Source organism: Sorex fumeus, unplaced genomic scaffold, assembly GCF_029834395.1.
Source record: "Sorex fumeus unplaced genomic scaffold, SorFum_2.1 ptg000019l, whole genome shotgun sequence".
NCBI lineage: Eukaryota > Metazoa > Chordata > Mammalia > Eulipotyphla > Soricidae > Sorex > Sorex fumeus.
The window spans coordinates 36,071,792-36,092,356 of NW_026606076.1; the positions used below are offsets into that span (position 1 = coordinate 36,071,792).

At 46.6% G+C, this 20,565-nt stretch overlaps 1 pseudogene; it reads left to right on the plus strand.

Moving 5' to 3' along the window:
- Positions 1-273: 273 nt before the first annotated feature.
- On the plus strand, positions 274-20,472 carry LOC130022202 (zinc finger protein 420-like; annotated as a pseudogene).
- The last annotated feature ends 93 nt before the right edge of the window (positions 20,473-20,565 follow it).

A 20,565-nucleotide genomic window follows, 5' to 3' on the forward strand; every position in this document is an offset into this window, starting at 1 on the left:
CACCACAGTGGACAGAATCCCCAGAAAAGTCAGTCTCAAGAACAAAGTGTGAGTCAAGGGTTACTCCATCATGACCATATGATTATAAATTCAGGAGCGAAACCTTTTGCATGTGAAGCATGTGGGAAGGCCTTCGATCAATCATCACATCTTATTATGCATAGGAGAATTCATACAGGAGAGACACCTCATGAATGTCAGACATGTGGGAAGGCCTTTATTCACATGTCTAATCTTAAGAGACATACGAAAACTCATAGTGGAGAGAAGCCTTATGTATGTCAGGAGTGTGGTAATGCCTTTACTCAGTCCTCAGGCATCAGTACACATAGGAGAATTCACACTGGAGAGAAACCGTATAAATGTAAGGAGTGTGGAAAGGCCTTTACACAATCCTCAAGCCTCAGTACGCATAGGAGAATTCACACTGGAGAGAAACCGCATATATGTAAGGAATGTGGGAAGGCCTTTATTGAATCCTCAGGCCTTAGTGTACATAGGAGAATTCACACTTGAGAGAAACCGTATATATGTAAGGAATGTGGGAAGGCCTTTATTGAAGCCTCAGGCCTTAGTGTACATAGGAGAATTCACACTGGAGAGAAACCGTATATATGTAAGGAATGTGGGAAGGCCTTTGCTGTAGCCTCAAGGCTTAGTGTACATAGGAAAATTCACACTGGACTCAAACCATATATATGTAAGGAATGTGGAAAGGGCTTTGCTGTAGTCTCAAGGCTTAGTGTACATAGGAGAATTCACACTGGAGAGAAACCGTATTTATGTAAGGAATGTGGGAAGGCCTTTGCTACAGCCTCAAGACTTAGTAAACATAGGAATATTCATACTGGAGGAGGATCATATATATGTAAGGAGTGTGGAAAGGCCTTTGCTTGGGCCTCAACATTTAGTAAACATAGGAAAATTCACACTGGAGAGAAACCATATATATGTAAGGAATGTGGAAAGGTCTTTGCTGCAGCCTCAACACTTAGGAAACATAGGAATTTTCACACTGGAGAAAGACCATATATATGTAAGGAATGTGGAAAAGCCTTTCCTTGGCCCTCAGCATTTAGTGAACATAGGAAAATTCACACTGGAGAGATACTCTATATATGTAAGGAATGTGGGAAGGCCTTTGCTGTAGCCTCTACTCTTAGGGAACATAGGAATATTCACACTGGGGAGAAACCATATATATGTAAGGAATGTGGGAAGGCCTTTCCTAGACCCTCAAAACTTACTGTACATAGGAGAATTCACACTGGAGAGAAACCATATATATGTACGGAATGTGGGAAGGCCTTTGCTGGAGCATCAAGATTTACTGCACATATGAAAATTCATCTCAGAGAGAAACCTCCTCAGTGTCAGACATGTGGGAAGGAATTCACACGGTTCTCTTCCCTTACTCTACACATGAGAATTCACACTGTAGAGAAGCCTTAGACATGCCTGGAGTGTGGAATGGCCTTTACTTCATCTTAACAATTCACTGTACATAGAAGAATTCGTATAGTGGAGAGAAACCATATATATGTAAGGAATGTGGGAAAGCCTTTGCTACAGCCTCAAATATTAGTATACATAGGAAAAATTCACACTGGAGAGAAACTGCATATGTAAGGAATGTGGGAAGGCCTCTGTATGGCCTCAATACTTAATGTACATAGGAGAATACACACTGGAGAGGAACCTTATACTTGTAATAAATGTAGAAAGGCCTTATGAGAAGCCTCAGATTTAGTGTACATAGGAGGATTCGTGCCAGAGAAAAACCTTATATATGCGAGGAATGTGGGAAGGGCTTCTGCCATTCTGAGTCCTTTCTAAGCAGAGGAAAATTCACAGTTGAGGGAAACCTTATCAGTGTCAGACTTGTGGGAAGGCCTTCATTTGGTGCTATTCTCTTACTCATTATGTGAGAGTTCATACTGGAGACAAACTGCATATATGTTAGGGGTGTGGGAAGGGCTTCGTGTACCCCTCACACCTTAATAAACATAAAAGTTCATACTGAATGATTTTATCCCTTAATAACAGTCTCTAAGGACAGAACAGGACAAGTCAGTCAAGCAAGTTTCCTTTGGACACTATGGTCAAGGGTGTTAAAAAAGTGCAGTTAAGAGGGAAGTAAGCCTGCCTGCTCGGAAGAGGCTTCTCCTCATGTCATCGAAAGGTACCTGCTGGTTTTCATGCGGGCTGCACCTATGCCAGTATTCTAGCGCTTGGAATTGCTTGTGTGTTAACTTGTAAATAATGGGTCCTGGTGATGAAAATAAGGAGGAAGGTGACTGAATAAACTGGTACAGAAACATCTCCCTGCTCAGAGCTGTCATGGCTCACTACTCTGTTTTGTTTTCTATGCTTCTGGCTTGGCCCAGAGGGGCTGGTTAGCAGGAGTTATGGCAGAAATCAACCAAGATGTAGCATTAAATACTTTGAAAATGGAAAAACAGTAAAACCTCCATTCTCCAGTCTTTCCTGTGTTAGGTTTTGGCATGCTTGAGCCCCCTGAAAATTCAGGTTTGGGAACTTGAGCGGCAGGTCACGCCAGCTTGTAGGGCATTTTCACGCTTTTTTTTACTTGTTCTGGACATCCAGGCTTTAGGGGATGTGGAGCTTTTAAGGGGTGCATTGGAGGCTGTTCTGTGGCTCAGGTGTCCTGGGTGAGGGTGCATTATCCTGAGGTCCCGTGCAGCCACGATTGCATCCAGGTCCAAGATGGCACTGGAGGGTGGGCATATGGATTTCAGGCCTTGGTGTGAGGAGCCTGAAGAGAGTGGGGGTCTTGACCATATCATGCCTCCCTACTCGAGACTCTGCAGGACCCTGTTTGGAGCCTTTGGACTAGACATAACACTTATTGAAACTCCAGATATGTTCACGGGCAGCCCACAAAGGAAAGAGACACTTTTGCAGTCGGTCATTTTCATTGGCTTCTGTTCTTGGGTTTGGAAACGTGAGAGGTATTTGCCTCTGAAAATTTACTCTTTGGATTAATTTTTTTTGGTTTTTTGATCACACTCAGCGTTGCACATGGGGTTACTCCTGGCTTATGCACTCAGGAATTACTCCTGGTAAAGCTCTGGTAAAGTTACTGGAATTTTTTTGATCACACTCAGCGTTGCACATGGGGTTACTCCTGGCTTATGCACTCAGGAATTACTCCTGGTAAAGCTCTGGTAAAGTTACTGGAATTTGAACCTGGGTTGGTCACGTGCAAGTCAAACACCCTACCCGATCTGCTAACACTTCAGCCCCTCTTTGGATTAATTTTAATAGGTTTTTTATTCAGGGGAGTTGGAAGGGATTATTTGATGCTCAAGGTTACTTCTGGTTTTACAGCTCAGGAATTATTCTGTGGTGTTTCTGGGTTCCTATGGGATGGGCAGGTTTGACCTGGATCAGGAAGGCAGGGTAGAGCAAACGGAAGAACAACAGGAGGACCTTTAACTTTACCTTTACTAGCAAGGCAAGCATCCTACTTGCTTTGCAGTGAGTCCAACTCCACCATTGGTGTTTTTTTCCATATACAGAATTTCTACTTTCTGCGTGTATGCTACCACCATCAGGTCAATCTATGCCTGTAAGGAGAGTGCATCAGCTGCCTGATGGCACCGTCACACTTCCAGATACTCCAAAATTGATGCTGTGCCTTTGGCCAGACTCCAAAAACTTTGGGCAAAGTCTTCCAAGAAAGTAAATGGACAAAAGTTAGGTATGTGCGTGACACACCAACAAACCATTTCTGGCTCAGCTATATAACTGGAGGCAAGGTCTCTGGTTCCTCATCAAACTGCTTAAAGGCTATGATCCCAGAGACTCAGAGACAAACCTTGGAACCCAGAAGCTTTTTGCAGAGATGCTCCCAGTTCCCGCAATGAGCTACCAGTGACAGACCACCACAAGGGGGAAAGGGTGTGTATCTCCGCCTGATCCCACTTGGTGGCTCGGTGGTCACCATATTCCAGAGGCCATTGGACAGACAGGTTTGGGCCTGCAGTGACAAGACATGCAGGGCCTCATGGGATTGGAGTGGACTCTGCCCTTTCCTCCCCACCTCAATGTGACAGACCCCGAGTTGCTGCCCATGTATGGACTCTCTGGCACTTGATCACTTAGCCATGATCCCAGAGTCTCAGTAGCAAATCTCCGAACCCAACGGCTTGCAGCAGAAATGTGTCTGGTTCCCACAGTAGGTTACTGAGGCTGGGTATTTCAGGTGGCAATAGGCTTCATGCCTGGCGGCTCAGTGGCCGCCATCTATTATGGCTTCTGGACGATTAGGTTTGGGACTGCTTTAAGTAGACATGCAGGGCCTAACTTGATGGTGGTGGAGCCGGCCCTTTTCTCCCCACCCCAACGAAACCCCGAGTTGTCTGGCACCTATGATTGACCTCTGTGGCTCGTGATCAAGGTGCCTAATGGCTATGATCCCAGAGATTCAGAGACAAATCACGAAACCCAGTTGCCTTTTAGCAGAAATCCGTCTGGACACTGCAGTAGGATACTGTCCCCGGTCCACCCCAGGGGGAATTGGTGCTGTCCCCCCAAATGCTCCCACTTGGCAGCTCGGTGGCCTACATCCTCCAAAGGCCTTTGGAAAGTCAGGTTTGGGCCCACACTCAGGAAGTTACGTGCGGCCTCTCAGGATGGGGTGGAGCCGGCCAGTTCCTCCCCACCACAACATGAGCGTATGTCATTCCCACGAACCGCCTCTCTGGCTCGTGGTCAAGCTGTTTAATGGCCATATTCCCAGAGACTCAGGAACAAATCTTAGAACCCAGCAGGTTTTGGCATAAATCCCTGCAGATTTAGTTATTAAAATTTCAGAATTCCAAAATCATATGTTATTTTTAACCAGCAATCGAAAAAGTATTGTCTGCTGTTGTGTTTTCGCCAGATCTGAGTGCTGGGGTAAAATCCCAAATAATAATGGTGGGTCTCGTGTCAAAATATTGAATGTACTCAAAGTAGAGGGAAGAATGTGGGAATTATCTGCCCCACAGGTAGGAGGAGGCTGTGGATTGGCGGTATACTTGGGGTTTTAGTGGTGGGAAATGGGCACGGTGAAGGGACGGGTGTTTCATTGTATGACCGAGAATTAAACCTGAAAGCTTCGTAATTGCTCTCCCATTTTTTCCCATTTTCTCCCATTTATTTAGAAATGGCCAGAGCAATAGTAGGGTAAGTAGGATGCTTGCCTTGCATGTGGCCAACCCAGGAGTCCTCCAATCCACAACCTCTTTGAGTTGCTCATTGGGCATTGAGTATCCCTTTCTCATCCCTAGAATATGTGATGTGGAGGTGTGGCATCGAGTAGGGGTGTCTTCTCCCCAGAGCTGTTCATTTTGGATAGATTCTGTGCTTTGCTTTCTTGACTTTGTTGTCATTCTTCCTTATCTGTCAGGTATGTCAAGTAGTCCTTGTGTTCCCGGCTGTATAACTAGCTTGACTGTACACCTAAAGGGTCGGGTGCCCTTTCTGGACTCCGCTCAGTCAATCTGACACCATGCATATCTTTGCCTTTCGATCATTGCCATGGTTTTTTGAATATGGGAAGAAATTTAGTTTTGTTTTGGGGCCTGGGGATGCTCAGCAGTTATTCCTGGTGGTTCTCGTAAGTTGCTTTTGACAGTGTTCAAAGATCAACCCCTGTCAACCTCATGCAAGGCAAATGCCTACCTGCTGTACGCTTGTATGCACCAAAAATTGTTTTATTGTGTGTATGTTAAATTGTGACTGTGAGCCCATAATGAAACTAATTAGGACCAGAACAGCAGTGCATCACGGAGGGTGCTCGCCTTACAGATGCCGCCTACCTTCGATGTCCATCATCCCCTATGGTATCCCCAGCATCGCTGGATCTGATTAAAAACAAAACCCAAAAGGCTTTTTTGGGGATTGCCCAGCTCCTCCCAGCAACACTTCCCGAAGATTTTCCCTTTCTGTAGTCTTGCTAGGACTGTGAGAACTATGGAGATGTCCTCCACCTGTTTGATCATTCAACTGCATTCCATTCAACATTGGACTAATTCTCATTGTGCATTTTGTTTGATTTCAGAACTCAAATCACAGGTTCAGGATGTGGCATTACAGCAATTTCTTTAGAGAATAGGGGTATTGCATACAAGTGTGCTGTAAGATTCTCTTGTTGAAACTATTATGCCATTGGAGTGCTCAGTGGACCGAGCATGCGACTTGAAAGGTGGGGTCCGGCTTCATCCTCACAACCACATCTATGGTCTCAGCATCACAGGAAAAGTATCAGAGCCTAATACTGGGACTAGAGGGTCTTTAACCTCTGTGTGTGCTGAAATCTAGAAATGTATTTTTTTATTGTTTTTTAAAGTTTTCATTAAAGTGCCAGTATTTTCAAAGTTATTGATAGTTGTTTTAGGCGTACAATAACTGAACACCGGTCCCTGCATCAGCTTCCCCCCACCCGTGTTCCCGTATTCCTTCCCCACCACAGTCCCCACTCTACCCCAGGCTGTCATCTGGACAAGCACATGACTAGGTTTCAGTGGTTACAGCTTAGATCTCTTCTTTTCAGTTCTGTTGCATCTATGTTTTGGGTAAATGGCTACACCCCTCACTCATGTCACTGGCATAAATGAATCCCTGATCCCTGTAAACTTCTGGTTCTGTTCCAACCCAAATTTCTTTCCTTCTTTGTTCATTTTCTCTCTAAACACTGGAATCAGGGATGATTGAAGCAGCCCCTTTACAGTACATTTCCTCATCCAGTGTTCGGTATTCCACAGATGAGTGAATATTATCCTGTTTTTGTTTCTTTTTCTGGCTAACTTCACTCAAGATGGTATCTTCAAGTTCTAACCGTGTTGCTGCATAAAAGCAGTAATTCTAAAACCTAAAAAATATATCCCTTGATCCCCCTTTATTCATCAATTTATTGGAGTGGGTGCCAGTAACATCTCCATGCATGCCTGCTGCGTGCTAGTGTAGCCCAATGGCATCTGTTCATTCTAGGAACATGCAGAGCCTCAAACTGATTATTCAGGGTCTTGACGAAGAAGTCTGATCATCTTGTAGGTGGGCGTCCACGCGATCTTTTGATGTCCCGTGGAATCCAGTCAGTAATGCTCTAGGCCAGTGGTTGTCTGTAAACCTCATTATGTGACCAGCCCATCTGATTTTTGATGCCTTGGCAGATGAGAGAGCGTCCCTGATTCTTGTCCGTTGGCGGAGATCAGAACTCCGGATTCTATCTCTCATTTGAGTGAGGCGTGCTATTCCAAGCATAGCTCTTTTGATTCCTCTTTGAGAGACCGGAGTAGCATTCTCATCCTGTTTTTGTTCTGATTCATATGTTAATGCAGGAAGAACAGTGGAATTGAAGAAATGTGCTCATAGCTGGAGGTTCTTTGTCCTCTTAGTTATTTCTTCAACGCTCTTGAAGGCATTCCAAGCCGCTTTCTTCCTCCTGCACAACTCAGGTGCCAGGAAAGTCATCATGTTGATTTCTCGAACTCGTTGTATATAACTGTTGCATTCGGGGATGGTGGTTCCATTGAAAGCGAATGGAGCATCAGGAACGAGGCTGTTTCTCATAAACATTGTCTTCGTAAGATTCAGCTGTAGTCCGACCTTTCTACTCTCACGGTCGAAGTAGGTCAGCATTTTTAGTTTCTTGGCTGATATTTGGTGTTCTTAGAACGATGTCATCAGCAAAGTGGAGGTGAGCATTGCTGGTATTAGTCCCCAAACCATGAACAAACCAAATCAAACCAAAACAGCCTCAGTCTCGTGATGGCAGATTCCCCCACCCTAAGTATGTGGGTTTTGAACTGTATCTGGCTGTATCCCTAACCCCCTTTCTTTGTAGAGAGGGTTGGGGCATCCTCAGAACGTGGGGTGATGGCACATGGGGTTGGCTATAACTGGAAACCTTTCCAAAGAGCTGGGCCACTGACAGAGCAAAGAGGGCTCATAACTTTTCTTGTTCAGAGTGAACAGAACAACGACAAAATAATCTCACCCTGCTTGTAACCGACCAGGTTCAATCCCAGGTACTCAATGTTTCCCAGAACCCTGTGGGCACACACCAAAACAGTCCCCCCCAAAAAAAAACCCTCGGAGCCAGAGCTACAGTGTAGCTGGTAGGATGTTTGCGTTGCATACAGCCAACTTGTGTCCAATCTCCGGCATCTTATATGGTCCCCCAAGTACCACCAGGAGTAATTTCTGAGTGCAGAGCCTGGAGTAACCCATGAGCGTTGCTGGATGTTACCCAAAAAGCAAAAAAAAAATTCCTTGGCAGAAGTGATGCATTTGGATTTTCCAGGGAAGGAGATTGCCCAGTCTTAGGTTCATTATTACTGTGTTAATTAAAATTCTTAACACACCCTAGTTTCTCTGATGGCTGTTACCTTCACCCCAGATATCTGGAGATGCTGGAGTTGAATCTGGCCTCTGCCACCCTCCTCCACGGAAAACAGAAGACATGGGCCTTGTCATGTGTGTAGGAAACTCAAAACTCAGGATGGAAGACGGAACGCTCAGCAATGCGGAGTGCTGTGATATGTGGACGTGGGCTCTGGCGACCTTTAGAACTGAGTTGGTTGGACACATCGTACTGCGGGAAGGCAAGCCTCTCCTATGTCACCCTGTTCTCTCTCGGGTAGCTGCCTGTGGAGCTCTGCTCACTGGGTATCCTTCCACACATAGAGTGAGTGGGGCGAGTCTCAGGCAGCAGGGACACCCGGACACAGATCCCAAGTTTATTTTCTGACCCCTGTTCCAGTCAGTCGCGGGCAGGGCCGGAGGATTCTGGACTCTCTCATCCCCTCCAGCCCATTGCGGCTGTACGAGAGTTGAATCCACCAGAGAAGACTCCTCTTGGCACACGGACTCCTCGAGAATGAAGCAGCACCATTGAGGTCTGGGGTCATCCCCCAACCCCCACCCCATACCACCTGGTCCATAACTCCTAATCTGATTATATGATTTGGGGGAGGTGGTCGGAAGCTGTGGGGGGGCACATCCTTCTGGAGTTCAACTGTGGTTCCCACACTCGGGGACCCCCCACTTGCCCTGCTCCCGCAAATGTCTGGGAAACCCAATGAGCAGTCTCCCTGGAACAGAAGGGAATCCAATCTAGGCTTTCACCAAGGTCAAAGTCCTGTTGCTAAGGAAGTTGCCTAGGCAGGTTGGCAGTGGTGATGATCTTCTTTGAAATTCCTTTTCTGGCCTTTTGTTTCTGCAGGAGCTTCTCTGGGTCTGTTGCTGGCCATAGGTGAGGGTGTGATCAGGCCTTAGTTCCTATTTTCTGCAAGGTTGGCCTTCACATCTTCAGAGATATTCCCAGGAAATTTACTGCCTTTGCCTTGGGAAGGGGGTCCTTCCCTATCTGCCTGCATGCCTACATCAATTCCGTCCAAACGATTAGGAGGTGCTGGACTTTAGGATGTTATGAGCCCTCAACACTGGCCCCAGAGGAGTGACTCCTGAGTGCAAAGGCAGGAATAAATAAGTCCTGAGCACTGCTGACTGTGTCTCCCTCCCCAAAGATGCAAATCCTAAGGCTCCCAGTGCTGAACAGGTAGCTGATTACTCCCTGTGGTACCAGGGGACCATGTGATAGTGCAGGTTAGCCCAGAAAAACCATCTACAGGCAGAGAAAGTGTTGATCACAGAGATCACTGAAATCACTCACAACTGTCATTCATAAATTTGATCCCCCTGACATAGCGCTTTCTGTTCAATACATGAAACAAGTACTTTTTTGTAGGGGTGGGGGTAAGGCACAACAAGAAATGCCCAGGAGTTACTTCTGGCTCCACAGGCAGGATCACTCCAGGTGGGCCTGGGAGGGAAACAGCTCATATCCAGTCATCCCCTTCAAGACAAACGCCCAGCAGTCCCTAAAATCTGAATTCCAATTTACCTTGAATGCATCATTCAAGATCCCAGGCCTTGGGTGGGATACACAATTCCTCCATTATCTCTGGGGTCCTCAAGGCTTGCCATTTGACCATTTTTTTCATTTTTGTGTCCCACCTGGATGATGTTCAGGGGTTTCTCCTGAATATGCACTCAGGAATTACTCTGGGAGTGTGGTGCTTGGGGAATCCCATGGCAAACACTCAGCTTCAACCTTTGATGTCTTAAATATACACTCCTAGTTCATTCTTTATGTTACAGTTCTCAAATTCAAATTAAACGGGTTACCTCAGTACTATGAGAGAAAGGGAATTGCTGATGATTGCAATTCAGGGAAACACAAAGATCTTCCCATTCTGTACACTCTTAAGAGTTCTTGCCACTGTGTATTTTCATACGCCTACTAAGGCCTGAGTTCCTGGTGAACCTGAATTAACCTACTGAGTTACCTTATATAAGTAAAAGTAAAAGGCCCTCCCGTTGTTCATCGATTTGCTCGAGCGGGCCCAGTAACATCTCCATTGGAGATTTTGTTGTTACCGTGTTTGGCATATTGAATACATCACGGGTGGCTTGCCAGGCTCTGCCGTGCGGGCGAGATATTCTCGGTAGCTTGCCGGGCTCTCCAAGAGGGGCAGAGGAATCGAACTCGGGTCGGCCATGTTGACTGCGTGCAAGGCAAACGCCCTACCGCTGTGCTATAATAGTAATAGTAATATTTACTACTTCCTATGCCAGTGTTCCACACTTGGACTTGATGTGTATGTTAACCTGTAAATATTGGGTCCTTTTTTTCTTCTTTTTTGGGGGGGTGGTCACACCCGGAGATGCTCAGGGGTTATTCCTGGCTTTGCACTCAGGAATCACTCCTGGCTGTGCTCGGGGGACCATATGAGATGCTGTGAATTGAACCTGGGTCGGCCGCATGCAAGGAAAACACCCTACCCGCTGTGCTATTGCTCTCTTCCCTGTAAATAATGGATCTTGCTGATGGAATCCAGGTGAAAACTGATTAAATAGGAACTAAGTAAATAGGTACAAAAACCACCCCTCGATCACAGTGATCACTGTCACTCTTTTTGTCTTCTTTTATTTTTTTGGTCAAACCCAGAGATGCACAGGGGTTACTCCTGGCTCTGCACTCAGGGACTACTCCTGGCTGATCTTGGGGGACCCTATGGAATGCTGGAAATCTAACCTGGGCTGGCTGTGAGCAACGCGGACGTACTACACGCTGTGCTATCACTCCAGCCCAGTGTTTCATTTTTTCTTGGACTCTGGTTCGAGGCAGAGACCCTGGTTGGCGGGCTTTATGATAGAGATCAAGCAGGATGTTGCAGTGAATCCTTTGGGATTGAAAAAGAGGCAAACCTCCACACTTCAGGCCTTCCTCTGTTATGTTTGAGGAGTCACACCTGCTTTGCTCAGGCCGTACTCTTGGGTCTGAGCTCATCCATACCTGTGAGGGAGGACATAGGTGTCCTTATGGGAATCAGGACTTTGAATCCTGATCAGTCTTGTGCAATCAAGAGCGTTCCCGCTGTATCAGCTCTGCACTCCTTGTATTCAGATTTTTATTAGATTTCACTTAACATTGAGGATAAATATTTCTGAAAAGTTTAGGATAATGGCCCTGTCATTATTCTGTAATACGGTGGATTAGAGATAGTTGAAATGGACTTGACTGTGCACAGAAAGATTTCTGATGGTTCTATGAAAGGATGGAACAGACCCCTTGATCAAAATATTTTACAAATGGTGGGAACCTGGCAGAATCCCCAAACAACCATCTCAGCAGTCAATAACATCAGCTGTGATGACTAACTATAAAGGATCGTCACATTCCTGGATTTTACTCTTCTCATTTCAGTTATATTAGGAAAAAAGATGACAAAACTTTGTGTTTGAAAGTCTAAAATCTCAACCCTACTAGCCACCAGAATTATTAAAACCATTTTTGATCTGTCCAAAAGACCAAGTCTACAAAATGATCTAGTAGACTTTGGTGCCCATTAGCTCCTATGTGCCTCCGTTCTTAGGGTAGGTCCATACATGGATTTATTTGTTGAAACATGTTTTACGTAATTCATGCCATACTTGGTAGTTCTTAGGAGTTTGTGTTGTTTTGGATGCCAGGAATGGAACTGGGGAAAACCATGTTTAACACAAGCATTAAGCCACAGTACTAACCTCTTTCCCCATACTCTTGGTTGAAAATGTGTTTCTAGAGCTGCGTCCTGGGGTTTCCTTGTAGGTTCTTATATAGTGTGTTTTCAAGAGGTAGATTTTTCACTGTACAGTGCTCTCTGTCATTCTTTCCAGCCTTTGCTTCTGTCCAGTGTCTCTCCAGCTCTCTGGTTTGCTACTAGGCCAGTTCCTCTGCATCTTCAGGGCTGGCTTCAGAAATTCTGCACCCATCTTGATTAATGACTTCCCAGAGAAACTCATTGTCCCAGGAGCCATTCACAATCTCCTTGTCTGTTTTACGTTGAATCAACCTTGCTTTTGTTTTGTTGATGGGCGTTTTGGGGAGCATTGGTTCTATGTTTGACCAGTACAGGACCAAGGGACTCCACCTTAACTCGCTGCCCTGAACTCTGTGACCAGCCCCTCCAGCACTTGCCTCTCCTCTTTTTGATTCAAGCTCATCCCCCTTGCACTGATTCACCTGGGCTGCCATAATGGTCTATCTGGACTTGGAACCTGGCACGTTAAGTCTCCTTGGTGAAATGGATGTCACAGACGGGAGTCTTCCATGTGCACCTTTATTCCTAGTGATGTCAAGTGGATCAGGCCTCCTCCAGGCACACGTTTAAAGGACAAGTGATAATTCAGTCGAAGGGGGACACTGAAGGCCAATTAGTGGCAGAACACGAGGACGTCTCACCTCTAGTGCCTATAATGTGACCAACGAGATTGTGCCAGCTTTTGGGGCACTTTTGTGGTTGTTTTTTTACTCCCCCCATCCATATCCAGTGGGTTCCTGGGGTCTGCCTTGCTCCAGAGGCTTTAGGAGGATATGGAGCATTGCTGGTTGCACTGGGGGGATTTAGCATGGCACAGGTGTCTCGAGTGTGAGTGCATTATCCTTGGGGCATCTTCACCTCCAGCTCTGCGATGGAGCAACATGGCCCGGGGTGGTTATCAACATGGGGGGCTGTGGGTCTTGAGGATGCAGCACCTATTGATGGCAGAAGTCTTGACCATCCCAAACTTCTCAATCAGGGGTTATGCCGGGCCCTGTCCTGCAGCTTTCTGTGTAGACATGTATATGTAAAACTGCGATATCACTTTGAGCAGCCGCTCATCAGCCCCCAATGGTGCAGGACTCTGTTGAAGCAAGTATTTTTCATTGGCACCTGCCAGGAGGAATCCTGGGGGCCTGGTCCTAGCATGTGGCTGAGGGTTGTAAATGAATAAATAAATGAACGTCGGGACTCAGAGAGATGGTCTTGCGGCTGTTTGCAATGTATTTTTGTGAATTTTATTTCCTTCTTAAATACAAAGACTCTCTGTTCAACATGTTATTTGTTCAGCTCATCACTCTCCCATCTGTCCCAAACACGGCGACCCCCTGATGTCTGGATCACCTGATCCTATTCCGGAAATGAGGAAAAATGAACCTTCCTGACCAGGCTAGTACCTTGTCAGGAATATTTGAAGCCTTTCCCTTTAAGGCTCTGGGCGAACGGTGCGGGTGACGTCACAAAACCAGCGACCTTTATCCTCCGGCCTTGGCGGTCTCTGCAGAAGTGCCGCGGGTCTCGTGGTTGCGGAAGGTGAGGAGCGGGTGAGGGGGCACCCAGGGAAGGCAGGGGGGTCCCGGGAGGTTGGTTTCACCGTTGACCGTCAGGATGGTCGCTCTGAGCTCCTGAACCTCCGCGGGCTCCGCCTTGTGGGCGGCGGGTTCGTTCCTTGGTGGTGGCCAGGGGTGGCGGCCCCTCACCCGGGACACACGGAACGCTCCCGCCCAGAGGTTTATAAATTGATTTTGGGGGAAACAGGGTCGTTGGTACTAAGGAGAATTTATTTAGAAAGATATTTATTTAGAAAGCCGTCGCCACACTCCAGGACGCTTTCCTGACCCGCGCGACACATCATAAGACACTAAATACCTGTCTTCTGGAATTGTCATACCATATTTGATAGGGTTCAAATATGGTAACACCTACAAGGGGGATTAGAGGTCACCCCAAAAGCCTCTATACCTCTCGGAAAGACTGGCAAGCTACCGAGAGTATTCCGCCCGCACGGAAGAGCCTGGCAAGCTATCTGCTGTGTATTCGATATGCCAAAACCAGTAACTACAACTGGTCTCATTCACCTGACCCTGAAGGCTTCACCGACATGGCAGCACTGAGAAGGATGAGAAAGGAGAGGCCGACAAAATCTCAAGGCCGACCTAGGCTGCCACAACGAAGGAAGACAAAAATGATCGTCTGTACTTTCAATGCACGTACGCTAGCATCAGATGCATCCATCGAGGACCTGATGGTACAAGCGCGAATGATCAAGTACGACATCATTGGTCTGACCGAGACAAGAAGGCACGAATCTCACCATGCCGTTTTCGACACTGGAGAAGAATTGTTCCTCGGAACATGCGATAAAAGAGGTGTTGGAGGCGTTGGTGTCCTTGTCAACACAAACTTGGCCAAGAGCATTGATTCATTCGCATGCCTAACAACCCGAATCGGACGTTTACATTTGAATAGATGTGGCTCACTGCCTGCAGTTTCTATCTTCGTTGTCTACGCACCAACATCTCATTATGATGAAAGAGAAATCGAGAAGTTCTACATGGAGCTAGAGAAGTTCTATAAAGAAGACCACACCTTCTACAAGATCATTGTGGGTGATTTTAATACCAAGATAGGACCGAGAAGATCAGCTGAAGAACTTCACATCGGAACCCATGGCCTAGAATGGAACGAACAGGGTGAGAGACTGTCTGAGTTCATCATGTCGACCAAGACCATTCATGGTAACTCACAGTTCCAGAAGGCAGAATCTAAACGATGGACATGGGAGTCTCCCGGTGGACGATTCCACAACGAAATAGACCACATCATATTCAATCGACGGTTTTGCCTGACTGATGTCGCTGTTGTCCCAAAATTTCGAACGGGATCGGACCACCGTCTCCTTCGTGCAAAATTCTACTTCACAGAGCGGGGAGAAAGGGCTGCAAAGTTCAAAAAGAGAACTCCCAGAACGACCACCAACTGGGAACTCTTTGGTACTATTGCGGCAACATGGGAAGATGCCATTGTTGACAACATTGACGAGGAATACGATCGACTGGTTCAGCACCTCCATGAATGTGCGAGGAACGCCAAGAGAGAGATAGCCACAAAAAGTCGCCTATCTTCGAAAACTCTTGAGCTAATTCGCCAGCGTGGTTTGGCGCATGCCTCAGGCAACCGCAAGCTAACGTCCGAGCTTGCAAAGCAGTGCAGAGATGCGATCAAGGAAGACCTCAAAGAGAGAAGAGCAGAAGTACTTGTAGATGCGGCAGAAGCCGGGAAAAGTATTCGTAACACCCGCCTGTCCTTCGCCAACTATAAGACCAAGATGACTGCCCTCCGACGTCCTGATGGATCCATCACATCCTCCAGAACGGCAATGGAGAAGATTATCCATGACTTCTACTCAAATCTCTTCGATAGCCATGTCCACTTGCCGACATACCAAATTCCACAGGATGGGTATGTCGTTCCCAACGTTCTCCCTTCCGAAATCTGACACGCCATTTCGTCAGTAAAGAAGCAAACAGCACCCGGCCCAGACAAGGTCAGACCTGAACACCTGAAGAACCTGCCGTCAGTACTCATCAATACACTGGCTCGGCTCTTCACTCGCTACCTGTCTGAATGCAAGGTTCCATCTCAATGGAAAACCAGCAGGACCGTACTACTATTCAAGAAGGGAGACATCCATGACATTGGCAACTATCGCCCGATCTGCCTATTGTCTGTCATCTACAAGTTGTTCACTCGAGTCATCCTGAATAGGATTGGCAGAACACTAGATGAAGGACAACCATGTGAGCAAGCAGGGTTCCGCAAAGGATTCAGCACCATCGACCATATCCACACGATAACCAAGCTCATTGAGGTTTCTCGGGAGTTCAAGATGCCGCTCTGCTTAACGTTCATTGATTTAAAGAAGGCCTTTGATTCTGTTGAGACGGAAGCGGTCATTGAAGCCCTAGCCAATCAGGGCATTCAAGCCCAATACATCAGGATCCTCCGTGAGCTGTATTGCGGATTCACTACCAGGATCTCACCATTCTACAAAGAAGTGATCGTTGATGTCAAGAGAGGGGTGCGGCAGGGTGATACCATTTCACCAAAACTCTTCAGTGCCACCCTCGAGAACATCATGCGACGACTGGAATGGGAAGGAATGGGAGTGAAGATAGATGGTCGGCAACTACACCACCTCCGCTTTGCTGATGACATTGTTTTAATAACACCAAACATCAGCCAAGCGGCACAAATGCTGGCCGACTTTGACCGTGAGTGTGGAAAGGTAGGACTACAGCTGAATCTTACGAAGACAATGTTTATGAGAAACAGCCTTATTCCTGACGCCCCATTCGCTCTCAATGGAACGACCATCTCCGAATGCAACAGCTATGTGTACCTAGGTCGAGAGGTCAACATGACAAATGACCTGGCACCCGAGCTGTGCAGGAGGAAGAGAGCGGCTTGGAACGCCTTCAAGAACGTCGAAGAAATAGCTAAGAGGACGAAGAACCTCCGGCTCCGGGCACATCTCTTTGATTCCACTGTTCTTCCTGCATTAACATATGCCTCAGAGACCTGGGCCCTACGCAAACAAGATGAGAACGCCATTCAGGTCTCCCAAAGAAGAATAGAAAGAGCTATGCTTGGAATATCACGTTTCACTAAAATGAGAGAACGAATCCGGAGTTCTGACATCCGTCGACGATCAAGGATCAGGGACGCTGTCTCATTTGCCAAGGTGTCAAAAATCAGATGGGCTGGTCACGTAATGAGATTTAAAGACGACCGTTGGACTAGAGCTGTTACTGATTGGATTCCACAGGATGTCAAGAGACCGCGTGGCCGCCCACCTACCAGATGGTCAGACTTCTTTGTCAAGGTCATGAACGATCGGTTTGAGGCCCTCCATGTTCCCGGAACGAAGAGATGCCATTGGGCTACACTAGCACGCGACAGGGACAAATGGAGACGTTACTGGCGCCCGCTCGAGCAAATCGACGACTAACGGGAAGTTAAGTGATTAAGTGATTAAGTGATTAAGTCTTAGGCTTCATCTCTGAATTGACCCTTTTCCTCCTCCCAGAGAAGCTTATCATGTTCTTGCTAACATCCCTAATTTAGTTCAAGTTTATCTTAAACATTTCGTTTTTATTTTCCCTCGTGTTGTCTCAGTTCCCCAGGTCAGTCTTGATTACTTATAAACCATAACTTTCTGGTAATTCTCAACTTTATATTTGTACTGCTTTGTAGTTGAAGTGCTGTGTATTTGTACCTGCTTTCCTGTTTCGCCTATAGCTTTTTTAGGTTTTTACTCTACAGCACTGTTCTTTGGTTAAACATAGAAAGACCATCAATGCTTATACTCCTAATATTTGGGAGTTGATTGACTCTCAAGTCATCTTCTCCAGGGTATAATTGCTTGGTAATTATTACTTGACCCGGGCTTCAGTTGCTGTACTTCCTAACACTCCAAAAGGGAGGTTCTGCTGTGGGACTTGGATGGACCCGGGGCAAGTGGAAAATTACCCTGGCTTCAAAATGGAACTTTCTAGGAAGCACTATTCATGGCTTTGATGCAGACTGTTACAACATTAGAGACAGGACCTCCATGGGGAAGGACAAGCTGAACTGGCCTAAAGACTTAGTCTGGGATTTACAGTAAAAGCCTTGTTTGCTCTCAGAGCCCAGAGAAGTAAGTGTTATAAGCCTCATTTGCTCTGGGGGCTAGAGAGATAGCACAGTGGTTAGGGTGTTTGCCTTGCACGCGGCCAACCTGGGTTTGATTCCCAGCATCCAATATGGTCCCCTGAGCAACAACAGGAGTAACTCCTGAGTACAGAGACAGGAGTAACCCCTTGAACCACCGGGTGTGACCCAAAAAAAGCCAAAAAAAAGCCTTATTAACTGTCAAAGCCCAGAGAAGTAAGTGTTGGAATCTTTCTCTCTTACTGTGTTTATCCAAACTACAAGTGTTGATAACTCATACAACTAGAGGAAAAGATAAAAGCAACGTAGATGTCCCTGGGAGACAGAGTGTCTCCTTGGGTGAATGAGAATATCCTCTGCCAAATATCTGCGTAAATGATCAGACACTCCTCTGTTATGGTTCTTCCCTGTCCCTTTTCAATACCAGGGTAGCTTACAGCTCTCCTGGGTCCATCCAGTCTCTTGCTTTTGGGGTGCTAAGAACAAAGAGCAGTTGAGGCTTAAGTCTCATGAACATGACAATCCCAAAGACTATATACTATCTGCAGTCAATTAACTCTGAAGTTACAAAAGCATAATATTGGCTTCCTTTGTCTATACAAAGCTGAGGGCTGGGGGCATGGTCATCCCAATCCTCCCAGCAAAATCCTCCCAACCTGGGACTGCACTGGTCCTTGTCCAGGAGCAAAAAGGGATATTTGTCTAAAGTAAACTGAAGAGGATATAAAGGAAAGAGAAATTCAACATTTCACTTCCAAATACAAAACCCAGAGATCTCTGAAGAATCTGACTTTACAAATCACAGGTTGTGGTTCTGGGAAATGGGTGATTATCGCATAGGGGAAGAAGTTAAAGATGCATACTAAGGAAATGGGAGTTATTGGGATGGGTGTTACTCAGTAAGCCTCAGCTCCTTGTAGCAGAGGAGAAATGATGAACCAATGTTAAACCTAAATTGTTTAGAACTAGAATCCAACCAAGCTAAAGGGTTTTGTTTTTTTTAAGCAAGAAAGTTTTAGTTTTCCAGGAGTCAAGACATTTGCTCACGAATCCCACTGGGTGTGCTAGGAGCACATTTACGTAGGGCCGGAGCCATAGTACAGTGGGTTAGGACTTACCATCCAAGCAGTCGACCCAGGTTCTATCCCCTGTATCCCATATGGTCTGAACCAGAGTGATTCCTGCGTGTAGAGCTAGGAGTAAGCCCTAAATCTGCCGGTTGTAGCCCCGAAACAAAAATCATACAAAGTCACACTTATATATACACATATACATGCATGAACAATGGTGAAAAAACAATAGGGATTTAGGAGAAACTGTGAGTTTTTGTAGCAGGGATAGATCAAAAATAGGGGATTTTTTTTCTCTTTTGGATCATAGCTGGCAATGCACAGGGATTACTCCTGGCTTTGCACTCAGGAGTTACTACTGGCAATGCTCAGGGGACCATATGAGATGCTGGGAATCGAACCTGGGTTGGTCGCGTGCAAGGCAAACACACTACCCGCTGTGCTGTCTCTCCAGCCGCAATAATAGGGGATTTTTAAGGACCAGAAATTTGACTCTTTTAGTGTTTCATTCTCGAATTTGTCTTTTTACATCATTTCCCCCCCCCTCTTCGGTAGAATTTGACTTTTTTCTTGTTATATTTTTCACCACAGCCTACAGTGCTCAGGGTTTACTCTTGTCTCTGAGCTCAGGGATCATTTGACAAGTGTCAGGGTAACATTTTGTGTTTAGATATCGTTGGTTCGATGTTGGTTCGATGCAGGATCAGGGGACTTCTCCTTATCCCCCGGCCCCAGTGTGTGACCGACCAGTCCAGCATTTGCCTCTCCACCCCTTTATTCGAGTCCATCCCCCTTGCAGCACAGATTCACCTGGGTGGCAAAAAGGTTCTCAGTGCCTAGACTCTGGCTCTTTAAGGCACCTAATGGAAACGGAAGTGATGTCATAAGTGACGTCATAAATGTCATGGTTCATTTTCCATCCCTGACTCAGACACTGGGGCTGTTGCTCACTTGGCAAAGGACAAGTAAATGTGTGCCCCATCCTGGAAGGGGGACTCTGAAGAAGGATTTAGTTGCAGAACTCGAGCAACCTCCTGTGAACACTCCGCGCCTTCCCGTTTCCACACTCTGAGCCGAGGGGCCGAGCCAACTTGGGGGCAATTTTGCGCTGGTTTTTCCCTTGTTCGCCAACGTCCAGGTGGATCGTGAGGTGTGATGGAGGTTTTATGGAGAGGCAGAGCTTTGGGGGTGCAGTGGGGGCTGTCTCATGGTTCAGGAGTGACAGTTGTGAGTTCTTGATTCTGGGGTGCCTCTTTGGCCACGATCCTCTGCAGCTCAGGATGGGGCAACAGTGGGTGAATGTGGGACTCAGCCAGGGGCTTGACCGTCCCAACCCTCCCAGCACTCCCATGTTTGAACCATCAGCCCTACACTCGCTTCTGTAGAATCTCCAGATTCGAGGGTCAGAGCTTCAGCACCTCCAACTAATGGCAGGAGACCTGTTGCTGGTCATTTTCATTGTTTGTCGTGAGAGCGCGGGCCAGGCTTGGGTTCGGGAAGGGTACTTGCTGGTGGCTGCGATTGGCCAATGAAAATGTATTTGGGGGACTATTTTTGGTTCTTTAGATTTGTGGGGAGGGACACATACACAGAGATGCTCATGACTTACTCGAGTCTCTAAGCTC